Source organism: Carlito syrichta, unplaced genomic scaffold, assembly GCF_000164805.1.
Source record: "Carlito syrichta isolate Samal-C Ts95f unplaced genomic scaffold, Tarsius_syrichta-2.0.1 Scaffold314713, whole genome shotgun sequence".
NCBI lineage: Eukaryota > Metazoa > Chordata > Mammalia > Primates > Tarsiidae > Carlito > Carlito syrichta.
In genome coordinates, this window is record NW_007258809.1 from 1,562,560 (window position 1) to 1,577,432 (window position 14,873).

Here is a 14,873-nt window from a genome sequence, read left to right on the forward strand (position 1 = left end):
TATTAGTATATTCACTCCTTATTTGATTTAGAATTATGCAGTTTAGTGTTTAGACATAAAGTTTTATAGAAGCACAAGTTTATAGTAAGTTCATTATGAATTCATAATAAGTTCTAACACTTATCTAGGAGTTATGTAGGTGATTTATAACACCGTCTTCACAGACTTAGGATATAGATTAATTGTTAAGATTTTTACTTAATTCTGTAGTTAAATTTCAAGTAAACATTTATAGAGTGGGTTTTCACTGAATTCATAATATACTAATTAGACACTTTTATGATAATTAGCTAAATACAGAAAGCAACCTTGGGGGCCTGGGAAATGTCATTAAAAGCTTCTTTTGAGTTTTCTTTAGAAATAAACACTGCAGGATAAGAGAAAAGTAATGAAGACACCTGGACAAGAAAGGCGATTACAAAACTTTGAAGGTCGTAAAAGCCCAAAAGAGAAAAACTGCTACATGAAGAACTGTGCACCTGGGAACTTTCTTGAAGTACTTCAAGGACTGTAATTTGGGACTCTTTTGAAGAGAGTTGCTGGCAGTGCTATTCTAGACATAATAATTGTTTTATCCATGTATTAATTGTAATTGGTAAATGTAATGTCATACAAGTTTATATAATCAATATACATATGTATGAGGGTTGACAAAAATTATTAGGCTCTGGTTATGTTTAACAAGGTTTTTACTTTGAATCATTAATTAAGTTTTAATGCTATAGTTTAGTGTTTTATAGCTACTTTGAAGATTGTTTTAAGTTCATAGTTTAAGATCACACAATGATAAAATTGGTACCTCAAAGATAATAATAATTGCTCAAGTGCCTATCTTAAGACAAAGATGTTTTCCAGGAGGTTGCTAAGCATAAGGGAAAACAGCCAAATCACCATTATCCTAAACTTAAAAGCTCATTAGCAATTATGCAACCATAATAATTTTAGTTGTGTTAGTTTTATTTCATTATGTTTAGTTCACTTTATATGTTTATTCAGAGTAAAGATTAGTGTATGTATTTTCACAGCAAGTGACTTTCATAGTTATTCTTTAAATGCTAACCACTGTTGTTTGGTCAAGTTAATGGGCTTCATATTCCTACTATCACTAGGTACAATCTATAGTTTTGTTTTAGTGATTTTAAGGCTTTTTTAATTAGACAAGTGATGTGGAACTGAAATCAAAGTAAACCTTGTATGCATCATGTTTAGTTTAAGTGAAACTCCTTTTAAACTTATCTCAAGACTCATTAACTGAAAGTAGATAGTGTTTTTGGCTTATTCGTTTCTTCTAAAGACCACAAGATGGTGGTAATTTTTAAAGGATATGTACGTGAAGGAATTTTCTTTGTCTTGCCCCTTTACAAATGGTACAAAAGCTTTCCGTTAACTAATAAAGGTTGTCATCTGTTCAGGAAGCAGGTGTCCAAGTATAAGATTTTCGTCTTTCGCCTATCCGTCTCTCCTTCAGGAAAGCTCACGAGCCGGGTCTGGACCCCTTCAGAAAGGACATAAGTTGGAGTCAATATACCCAATGAGTAGCCATTTTGATATAACATTGTCTAGATCTGTCATGTTTTTCTAGCAGTTCACTTTAATTTACCCTCTAATCACTAGCCAAGGACAGACCAGTTTCTCAGAGGTAGCTATTGGTAAGTGTTTTACAACTCCCTCCTCAATTTGCTTCATAAACAAGATAACCTAATCAGCCCTTCATGACCTTCATGGCAGACCCCATCAACATAGTAATAGTCATGTGACTAACCCATCCACCTGCCTGCCATCCATCACCTGATGTCAGTACCTGTGCTTACCTACCTTCCGTGATGACATGGAGCAGACTACCACCCAATCACCTTTATGACCTACCCCCATCAAAAGGAAGATTTAAGACATTCAACTTCAAACAGCAGTCACCAGTGTTTTGTTAAGCACAGGTCCTACCATGTGTTCTTTGAGCTATAGCCACCATATTTCCTAACTTTGGCCCCTTCTCCTACCTTGGGGGAATGAATCTCTCTCTTTCTCTCTTTTCCCTTGCCCCCCATCCTTCTCTCACTGTCTCTGTCTAATTTACTTTATAGCATTGCTATCCATTCCTTTGCTAAGCACTGGTCAAGCCATGTGCTCATTGAGCTATGGCCAGGCCATGTTTCCCAGCTCTGGTACCCTCCCCTACCTTGGGGAGGTGAATCTCCTCTCTCTCTCTCTTTTGCTTTCTAGCCATTGCTTTGTTAAACTTCAGTGTGTCCACGTGGTTCTTTGAACTATGGCTGCTGTGTTTCTTAGCTTTGGCTCCTCCCATACCTTGGGAAGGTGAATCTCTTCTCTCTACTCTCTCTAATTTACTTGCTAAATAAACTAAATCTTCCCACCTAACTTCTGTGCAATTCTTTGCATCTTTTGTGTGGCACCAGAACACTCCCGGCAGGTCTGACCTAACATTTTGGAGGCCCACTGAGATTTTTTAACCTAACAAAAAATTATGATGGTGAGCATAGAATTAGTCATATTCCTCATTGATGACCATACACACAACAGGATTATTTAGCACCCAAACAGTTATCATCACAGAGACTTATAAAAATATTAAAGATCAATTGTAGTGCAAAAGGGGCTCAGAATTGGATGTGTTTGATTTTTTTTTTTGAGTTGGAGTCTCACTCTGCCACCCAGGCTGAAGTACAGTGGCACACTCATGGCCACTGCAGCATTGACTTGCTGGGCTCAGGCTATCCTCCCGCCTTAGTCTTACAAGTAGCTGGAACCACAAGTACATGCTACCACACCTGGCTAACTTTTTTGATTTATTATAGAGACGAGATCTAGCCATGTTGCCCAGGCTGGCCTTGAACCCATGGGCATAAGCAATCTTCTCACCTCTGCCTCCCAAAGTGCTGGAATTACAGGCGTGAGCTACTGCGCCCAGCCATGCTTGATTTTTTAAATCACAAATCAGCTTAGTTCATCGTATTTGTCTAGGTATTTCTTCCTAGACATTCCAAAATATTTGTTAGCTCAAATAGTCACTATAATACTGAAAATCCTCAGGGAAAAAAGTCCTATTCAATTAAAATGAAAGAGGCAGGTACATACCACTGCATCTTGGAGAGGCCAAGGCAGGGAACAGGGACCAAAAGCAGAAGGGTTTAGAAAATGCAAGGAGGTGCATCATTGTTCTGGAATGGACTTAGGCTCCATATTTCTTTGTTGAGTAGCATACAAGGAGCCAGCTTCCATGGATGGCTTTCCCTTCTTCTGGAGAGTGGTTCACTTTCTGGCTGCACATAAGCCATTCTGCTCACCCTCTTTGGCCCTAGGTCCTGCATGAAAAAGATCAGTAGAATTTGTTCAACTAATGATTTTTTCTACCCAATGCCATTGTTTCCCATTCATTTCCTTGTATCCTTGTGGGCGACTGGCCTGTGTACACAACAAGACATTGTAGTTCCTCCCTTGATGTTCTCCGAAAATTTATTTGGAAAATAGCATCTTATCAGTCATTCATTCCATTTCCTGAACATTTAAAAAGATTACATTTTGTGGAAAGACAGACATGTGAAAATCTATTATTTGTATGTCAGTGGGATTGATTCAGTGCAAGAGGACTTAGAACAGAGTACTAAGGTCAGGCAGGCAGCAACACTGTGGGCCCACCTGAAAGCTTCAAGCAAGGCATCACATGGGATTGGGTCAGCCAGCCAGGGAAGAGCATTCTAGATAGAGGGAATAGTGTGTGCAAATTCAGAGAAATGGGGAAAAAAAGACATGCTTGGCAAAAGGTTCACGTTGATGAATTAATGTGTATATGTGTGTGTGTGTGTGTGTGTGTGTAGGAGTGTCGGGTTAGAATGGGTCTGTGTGCTGTACTTTGGACTTTGCATTTGATCCCATCACTAATGAGGTGGGCTTGTAAGCAAGAGAGTGGCATGGTCAGCTGTGACATCTAGGAAGGCAACTCTAGTGGCAGTAGGTTAAAGAGAGAAAGACTGATGGCAGGGAGGCCAGTTAGGAGCAGTTGGAATTATCCCAGAAATTACAAACGACATCAGTTTCAAGGTGGGCATGGCTCAATAATGACAGGACTTATGGGCATTAGAAGGGAAGACACCAGCAGTAAATGATTCAATTGGTTGACAAAGGCAGAAGATTGAAAATTCCTGAGTGCTGGCAGTTATATTTGGGGCTTCCATGAAAGACTTTTGCCATGTAGGATACATGTGAGCTGTGAATTTAGGAAGATCATTAGAAAGTGATCAAAGAGATTTTTTTCTTTCTTTCAAAGAAACAGTAAAACACTTACTGAAACGCCTTCAAACCTTTGGGTCTCTTAGCAAATGTAACTACTGGTCAGAGAGGTGCACCAGACCGGGACTGATAGGCAGAGAAAGGGTATTTCTTTATTTTACTTTAGTTGAAGACATTTCTCTGTTGCTTTTGTAATGATTTTTTTCTTCTGCAATTAATCTGCCACCTCGTGGCATAATGAGAAATTTCAATTGTCATAGATGGAAGAGGGAAGATTGATGAGACAGAAGTCAAAATTCTGTTGCTTAATACAAACACTAGTGGTTATTGCCTGCCAGAAAGAATACATCAGTACGGGAGCGACTTCTTCCAGCTATGTAATGCCTCTCTTACCTGCAATTCAAAGGGCATTTTGATTTCCCAGGAACTCATAAAATAATGAGGAAGTGCTTGGATCATAGATGCTTCTTATGTCTGTAAGATTTTGCTTGAAAAATGAAAGCTACAATGTGTTCCTTTATGTTAATGAGAAGAGAAATTGCCCTAAAAGTGACATAGCCCCATAAGATTAATTTCACCTTCTAAAATATTGCTTTAGAAATAATGTGAATTTGCAAACATAGATAAAACCTGAATACTGAGCAAACACCCATTAAACTAAAATAAAAAATGAACACAAGTAAATTAATGGAATTGCTTTTCTGTGACTGAGGCCTAAGATCAATATGTAATAATTGATCTTGAGAAATGGAGAGAGTTGCTTTTGTGGGAGGGGGTGATCTTTGAATCAGATGACTTAGATTCTATACAGATCAAATAAGCCACACCCCCATTCTGAAATAAGTCCCCTTAGTCTGGGAGTGCAGAGCAGCAAGGAGGGCAAAGGGGCCAGCACGGGGTTCAGCTGGCTCCTGTTGGGTCAGGCCTTTAAATTGTTAGTTGCTGGATGGCAGAGAGTTGAGAAGTTCCAGAGAAGGAGCAAGCAGAAAGCCAGAGTTGCACAGACAACTGAATTTCACATCCTTGTTCCCAGTTCAGTCTCTTCCAGACCTCAGAAATGCTACCTAAAGAAGTTGTCTTTTAATAGGTACATTGTCCCAGTACAATTTTTGGAGGATTAAATCATTAACATAGATGTGTACAAAGTTTATTTTTGCTCTTTTGTGAAGCACGGGTGTGGAAAGAAAATTAAAAGCATAAATAGAGTATTTAAACCATCTAGGTATTAATGATTTCCATAAGTTTCTGTTCCTGTATCTTTCTGTCATGGTTTTTTAAGTTTTCACTTCTATAAATCTCACTATACAACTGTCATTAATTCTAAAAAAAAAAATTAATCCTGTTATTTTCTAGGTCTAAGCACATTATTCATAAATACTGAAAATTTAGTGTCCTCCTTTCTAATAGTTATACTTTGAATTTGTTATACATTTTAAGGAATTGACACATAAACTTCTTTTTGAATAGGTAGTTGTTTATTAGAGTAGGATTTGCTAGGTAACAGTTTGTTAGCAATAAGTCTCAATTACTCTTTCATACATGAAAGAAAGGTAACATTTGAAACATTGCATGCTTCTGATTTTTTTTTTTTTCTAGTTGGAGTCTCACTCTGTTGCCCAGACTGGAGTGCAGTGGCATGCTCCCGGCCGCCCCAGCCTTGACCTGCTGGGCTCTGGTGATCCTTCTGCCTCAGTCTTCCAAGTAACTGGAAATACAGGCGCGTGTTACCATGCCCGGCTAATTTTTCTTTTTTTTTTTTTTAATTTATTGTAGAGGTGAGTTCTCAACAAGTTGCCCAGACGGGTCTTGAACCCTCGGGCTCAGGCAATTCACTCACCTCGGCCTCCCAAAGCGCAGGATTACAGGCTGAGCCACCAAGCCCGGCTTATTTATTTAAAAGCTAATTTAAATTAATGGTTCCTTCAGTCTAGATTTTATTATTGTTGTTATTATTTACTTTATTTGCAACATATCAAAAAATGCAAGAGCTGCGTGGAAATTGAAAGGTAATTGAATCCACCCAGCTACTGTTTCAATCAACTCATATCTGCTCTGAAAACTCGATTTGATTTTGATCTGCTTTGTCACACACACCATTGGAGAGGTAAGGGAAACAAACGAATGTGTGCAGGATCATGTGGAGAGTGAGAGTTATGCACATGATATGAAACAAAAGTGGTCACTTTCGATCCTGCCATAGGGAAAAGCTGAGGTAGCAGGCAGGCATGGGCTGAGCAAGATGGCAGATGCTGGGGTCGGGTCCTGGAGGCTGGGATGAAGGTAGGTGGGATTATCATAGGTAACCAGAAGGAAAGAACAGTGTATACCAAGGAGAGAGAGCTAAGGGTCAAACAGCTTAACCTTGGAAAGGACACATGACCCAATCACCTTTCTTTCTTTTTTTTTTTTTGAGTTGGAGTCTCACTCTGTCATCCAGGCTGGAGTGCAGTGGCACATTCATGGCCACCCCAGCATCGACCCTCTGGACTCAGGTGATCCTTTTGTCTCAACCTTTCAAGTAGCCAGAACTACAGGCATGTGCTACCATGCCAGGCTAATTTTTCAATTTATTGTAGAGATGAGGTCTCACCAAGTTGCCCAGGCTGGTCTCTAGCCCGTGGGCTCAGGCAATCCTCTCACCTCAGCCTCCCAAAGTGCTGGAATTACAGACTTGAGCCACTGCGCCCAATCACCTTTTTTTTTTTGAGTTGGAGTCTCACTCTGTCGCGGCCACCGCAGCCTCGACCTGCTGGGCTCCGGCGATCCTTCCACCTCAGCCTTCCAAGTAGCTGGAACTACAGGCGTTCCCTACCACGCCTGGCTAATTTTTTATTTATTGTAGAGATGAGGTCTTGCCAAGTTGCCCAGGCAGGTCTCGAACCCGTGGGCTCAGGCAACCCACTCACCTCAGCCTCCCAAAGGCGCGGGATTACAGGCTGAGCCACCGAGCCCGGCTCAATCACCTTTCTTAAAACCTACATCTATTGGGAGTTTGGAAGCAGCAGAGGGGAGGCGTGTGCTGGTGAGGAAGGAACGCTCACAACTACTGCCCTCAGCAGTGTGTCACGAAGTGAAACTGGGTGGTGACCTGAAAAGTGGTGTAGAGCAGTGGTTCTTCACCTTGGCTACATAGGAGAATTACCTTGAGAAAATACTAATGCCCAGTTTCCACACCCCACTCTGGGAGTGGCACTCCGGCATTCTATTTTTTAAACCTAGTCAGGTGATTCCAGTGTGTCGCTGCAGTTGAGAATCACTAGTGTAAAAGAACACACTCATAAGATTTTTACCCCGAGTAGGTAGAAGGGCTATGTGATCTCATAAAAGGAAATGGGACATAACTGTTGGCCTACCTTTCCCAATCCCCTGAAAAGAGGTTCTCTAGCTTATAGGTTCAGTTTTCAGTGACGCTCGATCTAATTTTGACCAGGTCCAGGACTATATTAAGAGCTCAGTTCTCATGAGCTGGAGTGGGGAGTTGGAGTTATTTTGTCCCCCTCAATATACAATTCTAACCCCTGGCACTCCATCCTCAGAAAGCTGTAAACTTTTCCCTTCTCCCAGTGTCCTCTTGGCTGTAGTTTCTGTGTGTCCTTCCTCCACCTGCTGGAACTAGAACTATGCTAAGCACTCCAACCAACTGTACTGAAACTCCTTTATCCCTGGAGCTGAACTGTGACCCCTTATCACTGGCTGCTAGATGAGGGCCTGCCGGAAGCCTGATGGATTTCACTATCAACATGCTAGATTGGACACCTCTGGAATCAATTCCAGCATGGAAAGAGCTGAGGTCACAGGATTCTTAGTAACAGTTGGAGTTTCACTGTTGCCCTTCCCACTGGGGCCAGTCCTATGACTACATTATTTTCTGGAGACTGGACATCTCAGTTGTTTGGCCATCTCTCCTCTCTCAATGTTTATTCTTGCCTCAACACTGAGGCCAAACAGGCAGAGCGTAAGCAGCCAGCTCAAAATTGTGCCATCCAGCTGGTGACCAGGTAAAACTCTAGCATTCTTCAGGGGGTTTAGACATTTTGGTGACTGGGAAGTCTGTGAGAAGGTACTCACAGTACTCCACTGTGAACTTATCATCTGGAGTCACCAAAAGGCTTCTGAAGGGAGAAAAGGGCTGGGAGATAAACAAGATACGAGTTATGAAGGTATTAGAAATAATTGGAAAGGAGAAGGACATTCTCTGTGAAGAGAATTATTTAAAGCTGCATTGGCAAAAGTGTGACATTCAAGGCTCCGATAGATCTTCCCAAATCCACAGTAGACATCAATCTCTGACTTTAACATTCTCACCTGCTACAGTCAGACTGGGTCTTAAATCTCTCAATCTAGCATTCTGGGTATTGCTCCTAATAAGTCAGAGTTGTCATGCAAGTTGAAAACTATCAGCCATCCTGGGTCTAAATGAAGAAGCACATTTCTTTGTCCTGGGCCACCAACACAATGTAGCCATGACTGAGAGGAAGTCAGAACAGGAGACCAGAGAAAAAGCACGTGCCATGGAGAAGTCAACTAATTTCTTAAGGTCTTATATTAGAATGTAATATACTTTCTATTTAATCATGCCCAATCCAAACAATTCTTTCTTTTCTTCTCTCTAATTCCCCATTTTCCACAGTGCCATTTCTCTTTAGTGCAATCTCTCCCATAATCCTCCCAACCACTCTTTTTTTTTTTTCCAAATTGGCTGGTGTATTGTGAACTAAAAAAGAATATGGCTGCCTGGATCTCCCTGCTGACTCCCAGGCAACCTGCCAAGTTGAGACCAAGGACAGAAAAGGCAACTCAGGAGTCGTGTGATTTAGGAGTGCCTCCCCATGTTGAGTGGCCATTTGTCCCTATTTGAATCTAATTTGTGATCCTTTTCCAACCTCTGCAAATACTTTAGATTCTGCAGGCACCAAATGTTCCCTGGCATGTAAAGCAAAAACACAAGAAAAGAACAGAAGGTTGAAATTTCACCCAACCCTATGGAACAGAAAAGAAAAATGCTAGAAGTTGAAAGATTGCTTTTAGTGCATGCAGTTCTGGGAAGATTAAATCAAATTAAATGTGCTTTAAAAAATACCAAGTTCCTGATTAAAGCTGGTACCATATTTCCAACTGTTGGCAAAACATATCCACTTGGATGTCCTAACCTTTGAATGTTACCACCATTCTCCTATTTTCCCAAAATTGAAATCTCAGAGCCATTATTGACATTCCTGTTTTTCTTAATATGTAATATAGAGCCTCCTCAGTGTCCAACATATTCTCCTCTAAAGGTGATTCTAGATCTAGTCCTTTTTCTCTCTATCCATGACCCTCCCCCATCCATCTTTGTCCTTGTCACTTCATCCTTGGATTATGGCAGCCATTGGTCTGACTCACCCTCCAGTCTTAACCTCCTCCATTGCCAGACCAGTATTCTTAAAACTCAACTTCCACCTTTTTAATACCCTACTCATTAACCTCCAATGAATTCCCATGCTGACATAGAAAGCTCAAAACTCTCTGGCCTGCTATGCAAAATTCCAATAACATACCACCATATTTCCTGTCCTCATTGCCTCTATTTCCTAAAAGGCCCATATGCTCCAAAAATTGTTTTCACCCAAAGTGAGTCACTTGCTTAGTATATGAGGGTATGAGAACTCTTTCAACATCCAGCAAGGTTTCAAGTGAGAACCCAAAGCTCCTTGTGTTTCTGAGAATATTTCCCCACCCTCATACCACCACTACCATCCATGAGTAGGGTATTAGTCAAGATTCACTGAATTTACTTTTTCTTGACCTTTTTGTATACCCAGACTCTCAGCCCATTGGATGATGCCCACTGACATTGGTGAGGGTGGATCTTTTTTACTCATTTTACTGATTCAAATGGTAATCTCTTTGGGTAGCACCCTCAAAGACATACCCAGAAATAATGCTTTACCTGCTGAGTACTCTTTAATTCCATCAAGTTGACACCTACGATTAACCATTGTTACCATCGGGGCTATTTTTATTATTTATTTTAGCATTGCTTGTGATTGTTCTCTCAGAAATTCCAAGTCTCCTCTTTCATTCTTCACCTCCCAGACACTCATACCTGTATTTCCCACATACCCCTTTTCTGACTCAATTTCCCATTATTCTTCACTTCCTGAGACAACTTCAATGTGCCCTTTGGAACCCCCTGTTCACCAGCAGCAAAACTTTCCCTCTTGCTCAGCTTCTCCTCCTCCTTCATCTTTATCTTGCTGAAAGTTGACTCTCCCCTAAGGATACTGTTGCCCTTGCAACTCTCTCAAATAGTGGCTACTTTCCCTTCTGCATCCCTCTTGCTAATTGATGTGGGCCAGGAGGGTTATTGGCCTCCTTGCTCTTCTTTACTGTTTCTAGACCATTCTCCCACCTTCCTGTTTAACAGCATCTGTCTTTAATATGTCATTATGTTGTACTACCCACTGCTGTTCTTTGTGAGAGTCACTTATCAGCCCACTGGTTATATTCTATCATTCCCTGAAGATTTTATCTCTTGACTTGTTGTCACCCTCCCCAATTTATTCCTGTTATGGTTCTTGATGTCAATATAATCAATCCTCCCAATACACTGACTCCTCAGTTCCTTGACCTCATCTCCTCCAAAGCTCATACGGAAGTTCTCACTTTTAGCAATAGCCTTAACCTTTCATATCAATTTCCAGTCATCATCACTTACTTTCTGTAGCACGTGAACTCCAAGAATCTTCTACAACACCAAACCATACAATTTATTGTTTTTATTACCTTCTTACTGACACTTGCTCCCCTCTTTCTTTAAATTTCCAGTTTCATGTGAAATGATTAGCATAATCCCGTTAATAAACCTATCACTTCATGAAGTTATCCTTTTTTGTTTTCTTTTGTGGTGAGAACATTTAAGAAAATTTCAAGTATATGGTTCCATATTGTTAACTACAGTTACTATGCTGTATGTTATATCCCCTGAACTTACTCATTTTATGACTGAAAGTTTGTATCCTTTGATCAATATCTCCCCTTTTCTCTCTTCCCAACGGCTTCATATGCATCATTACTCTGTTTCTATGAGTTCAACTTTTTAAAATCCCACATATAAGTAAGATCATGTAGTAGGTGCCTTTCTTTGTCTAACTGAATTCACTTGGCCTAATGCCCTCAAGACTCATTCTTGTTGTTGCAAATCCCTTTCTCCCTCATCCTCATTTACCTCCTTAGCCAGTTAATTCTATGACTAATCATTATATTTACTCCCTTGCTTACAGCTCAATTCCTTTGCCCCTCCTTTAGCACTTTGTGCTAAAGTGTAATTTAAAACATTAGAAATATGAATCTGCTGCAAATATTAATAAACACAGATCAAATATTTTATTCAACTCATTAACAAGAAATTATGACCAATTCAATGAGCATTTAAGAAATTACATGTATATATGCAATGCTAGAATAAAAATTGCTAAATTCAGTACAAAGCAGGTTAACTTCCAACAGGGCCATAAGCCATGTGTCCTACCAGGCAGAACTTACTTGCATCTCCACTGGGAAAAAAAAGACTACAGCTCAATATGCAAGTAGACATATTGCCTGGGTCTTTTAATCAATAGTTAACAGTGAGTTCAAGTAAGGACATTCTGCAGGAGAATCGCAGGAGAGCTTCATTCTCATATGACATAGAAGGATATGTAACTAATATTTTTGCCTTATTCAAATCACAGCCTAAAATCACAAAGTGGTTAAGTCCAACCTTTTAAACTACGCTGTACTTTACTAGACAGCTGAAGAAAAACAAAACCAGTGTTCTGACTTCAAATTCATGATCACTAGTTCCAAGAAGACTCTTGCTGCTATTCCACAACCAGGCTTATTCACCTATTCCATATGTGTTCCCACTCTCCTAAATGATTGTGTCATACTTTTCCTCCCCCTCAAACCTCCTAGACCTCTTTTCCTATCTCTACTCTAAGCTGAAGGTACTGCATTTTATATCACTGAAAAAACTGTAAACAATAAGACAAAACATTTAATAAATTTTGCAAATTTACCCACATTTGCATCTGTGCTCATATATTCCACTTTCTTTTCTATTACTATGGATGGACTCTTCTCACTCCTAGGAAAGATCAAGGACTCAACTGTAGGGTTCTGGCTATGGTGGAGTAACAGGACCTGACTTAATTTTTATCTTAAACAACTAGAAAATGAGACAAAATATATGAAAGCATAGATTTTAGGAATTAAATAACAGGCAGCACAGGACAGTGGTCCCTGAAAGAAGGGGAACAAATGAGATGAAGCCTATGATTCCGTGGGCTTACAGTGCAGAGACATTTCCAGTCCACAGTGCCAAGAGGAGAATCCCAAACAGAGCCCAGTAGTCTTGCTGGTTTGAGGAGACATAAATTGAAATTCGAGGAGGCCAAGGTATCTAGTAAAATAATAGACAACAGATGCAAACAGAAAGAGCTCGGGTGATCTGTAGAGAAGTCCCCTAAAGTCTTGGGCTGAGCACTAATTTGTACATTTGTGTAAGGAAACTATTCAAAGGTTGGGGGAAAAAATACATACACACAAAAGAGGAAGTGGAACAATCTCTGGAACTCAAACAGAGTTGAGAAAAATTTGTGTTTTGCACTGTCCAGAGTAGAAAGATCACCTAATATGCAGGACATCTGGTAAAGTCCTAAGAGGCATAATGCGGCTAAATTAGCCCCATTAGATTAAAACCTTGAAAGGATCAAACTAATTACAAGTAACTCACCATGTCCCAGAGCAAATTTCAAAGATATTGAAAATATTACATTAAATTAGATGCCCAATAATGTAAAGTTCACAATGTCCTGCATCTAGTAAAAAACCAAGCAGAGATACAAAAGAGCTGGAAAATGTGACCTATTACCAGGAAAAGAACTTCAATAAAAACAGACTCAGAAATTACACAGATAATGGAATTATCTAACAGTAAAATTAAAACAGTTTTTTATAAATGTGCTTTATATATTCAAGAACAAAAGAAAAACATGGGCATGAGGATTGAAAGAAAAGAAAGATTTAAAAGACCCACAATGACTTTCTAGAAATAAATAATACAATATCTGAAATGAAAAGGCACTGGATGGCATTAATAGCAAATTAGACATTGTAGAAAAAAAAAAAGTGGATCTGAAGACATACCATTAGAAACTAGCCAAAGATTAAAAAAAAAACAAACCTGAAAAAACTAAACAGAGCATCAATGGCCTGTGGAACATTATCAAGCAGTCTAATATGTTTATATATAATTGAAATCACAGAAGGAAAGGAGGATAGAAATTTGAACCAAGCCGGGCTCGGTGGCTCAGCCTGTAATCCCATGCCTTTGGGAGGTTGAGGTGAGTGAATTGCCTGAGCCACGGGTTCGAGACCCGCCTGGGCAGCGAGACCTCATGTCTACAATAAATCAAAAACTAGCCGGGCGTGGTAGCACGCGCCTGTAGTTCCGGCTACTTGGAAGGCTGAGGCGGAAGGATCGCCGGAGCCCAGCAGGTCGAGGCTGCGGTGGCCGGGAGCGGACACTGCACTCCAGTCTGAGCGACAATGAGACTCTAACTCAAAAAAAAAAAAAAAAAAGAAATTTGAACCAGACGGAAATTTGAACCTACACAAAGATATAGATAGTAAAACAAACAAACAAATAAAGTATATATTTAAACAAATATAACAGATTTTTTTATTATATAAAAATATCTTTAAGACGTGATTGCCTACAGCAAAAACACTGACAATATATCAAGGAGTTCATACATATGTAAAAATAAAATATATGACAACAATTGCACAAAAGAGGAGAAAAGAAAATGAATGCTTTTGTAAGATTTCTTACAACGTATGTGAAATAATATAATATTGAAAAGTAAACTTTGATAACATAAAAAAACATATAAGAAACCCGATAAAAAAAAACAAAATAAGAAACCCGATAAAGTATAGTTAATAAGCCTATGCACAAATGGAATGCTTAAAAAAAAAAAAAACTTAATCCCAAAGATGACAGGACAAAAGGGAACAGACAGATGAAATAATTTGAAAAAAATGTCAAGGTGGTAAATTTAAATTCAACTAGGCTGATAGACACATTAAATGTAAATAGTCTACATATTCCAATTAAAAGGCAGAGCTATGTCAGATTGGATAAGCAAGATCCAACTTTACACTCTACAAGAACATCACTTTAAAGATAATGACATTTAGATATTAGATGTAAAAGTATAGAGAATTACAAATCATCTAACATTAATCAAAAGAAAGTTGGAGTGGCTGTTTTATCCTCAAAAAGTAGACTTTAGAATAAGGAAACTTACAAGAAATGAAGAGATTATTTCATATTGATAAAAAGGTGAATTCATTAAGAGGATGCAACAGTCTTTGTAAATGTCAACTCCATACCTGTGAATTGGATCCCATCCCCATGAATTTGTCAAAAACAACACTTTTAACGAATAGTCTTTCTCCTGTACCACCAATGTTTCCTGTTTGTAAAATGTTTACATTAGCATATAAAGAAGCTGTCATTTATTTAAAAACAAATGAACACACAAAGTGACCCCAGATCCTCAACTACTTGTCTTCTTTATATAAAAATTCTAGAAAGTATT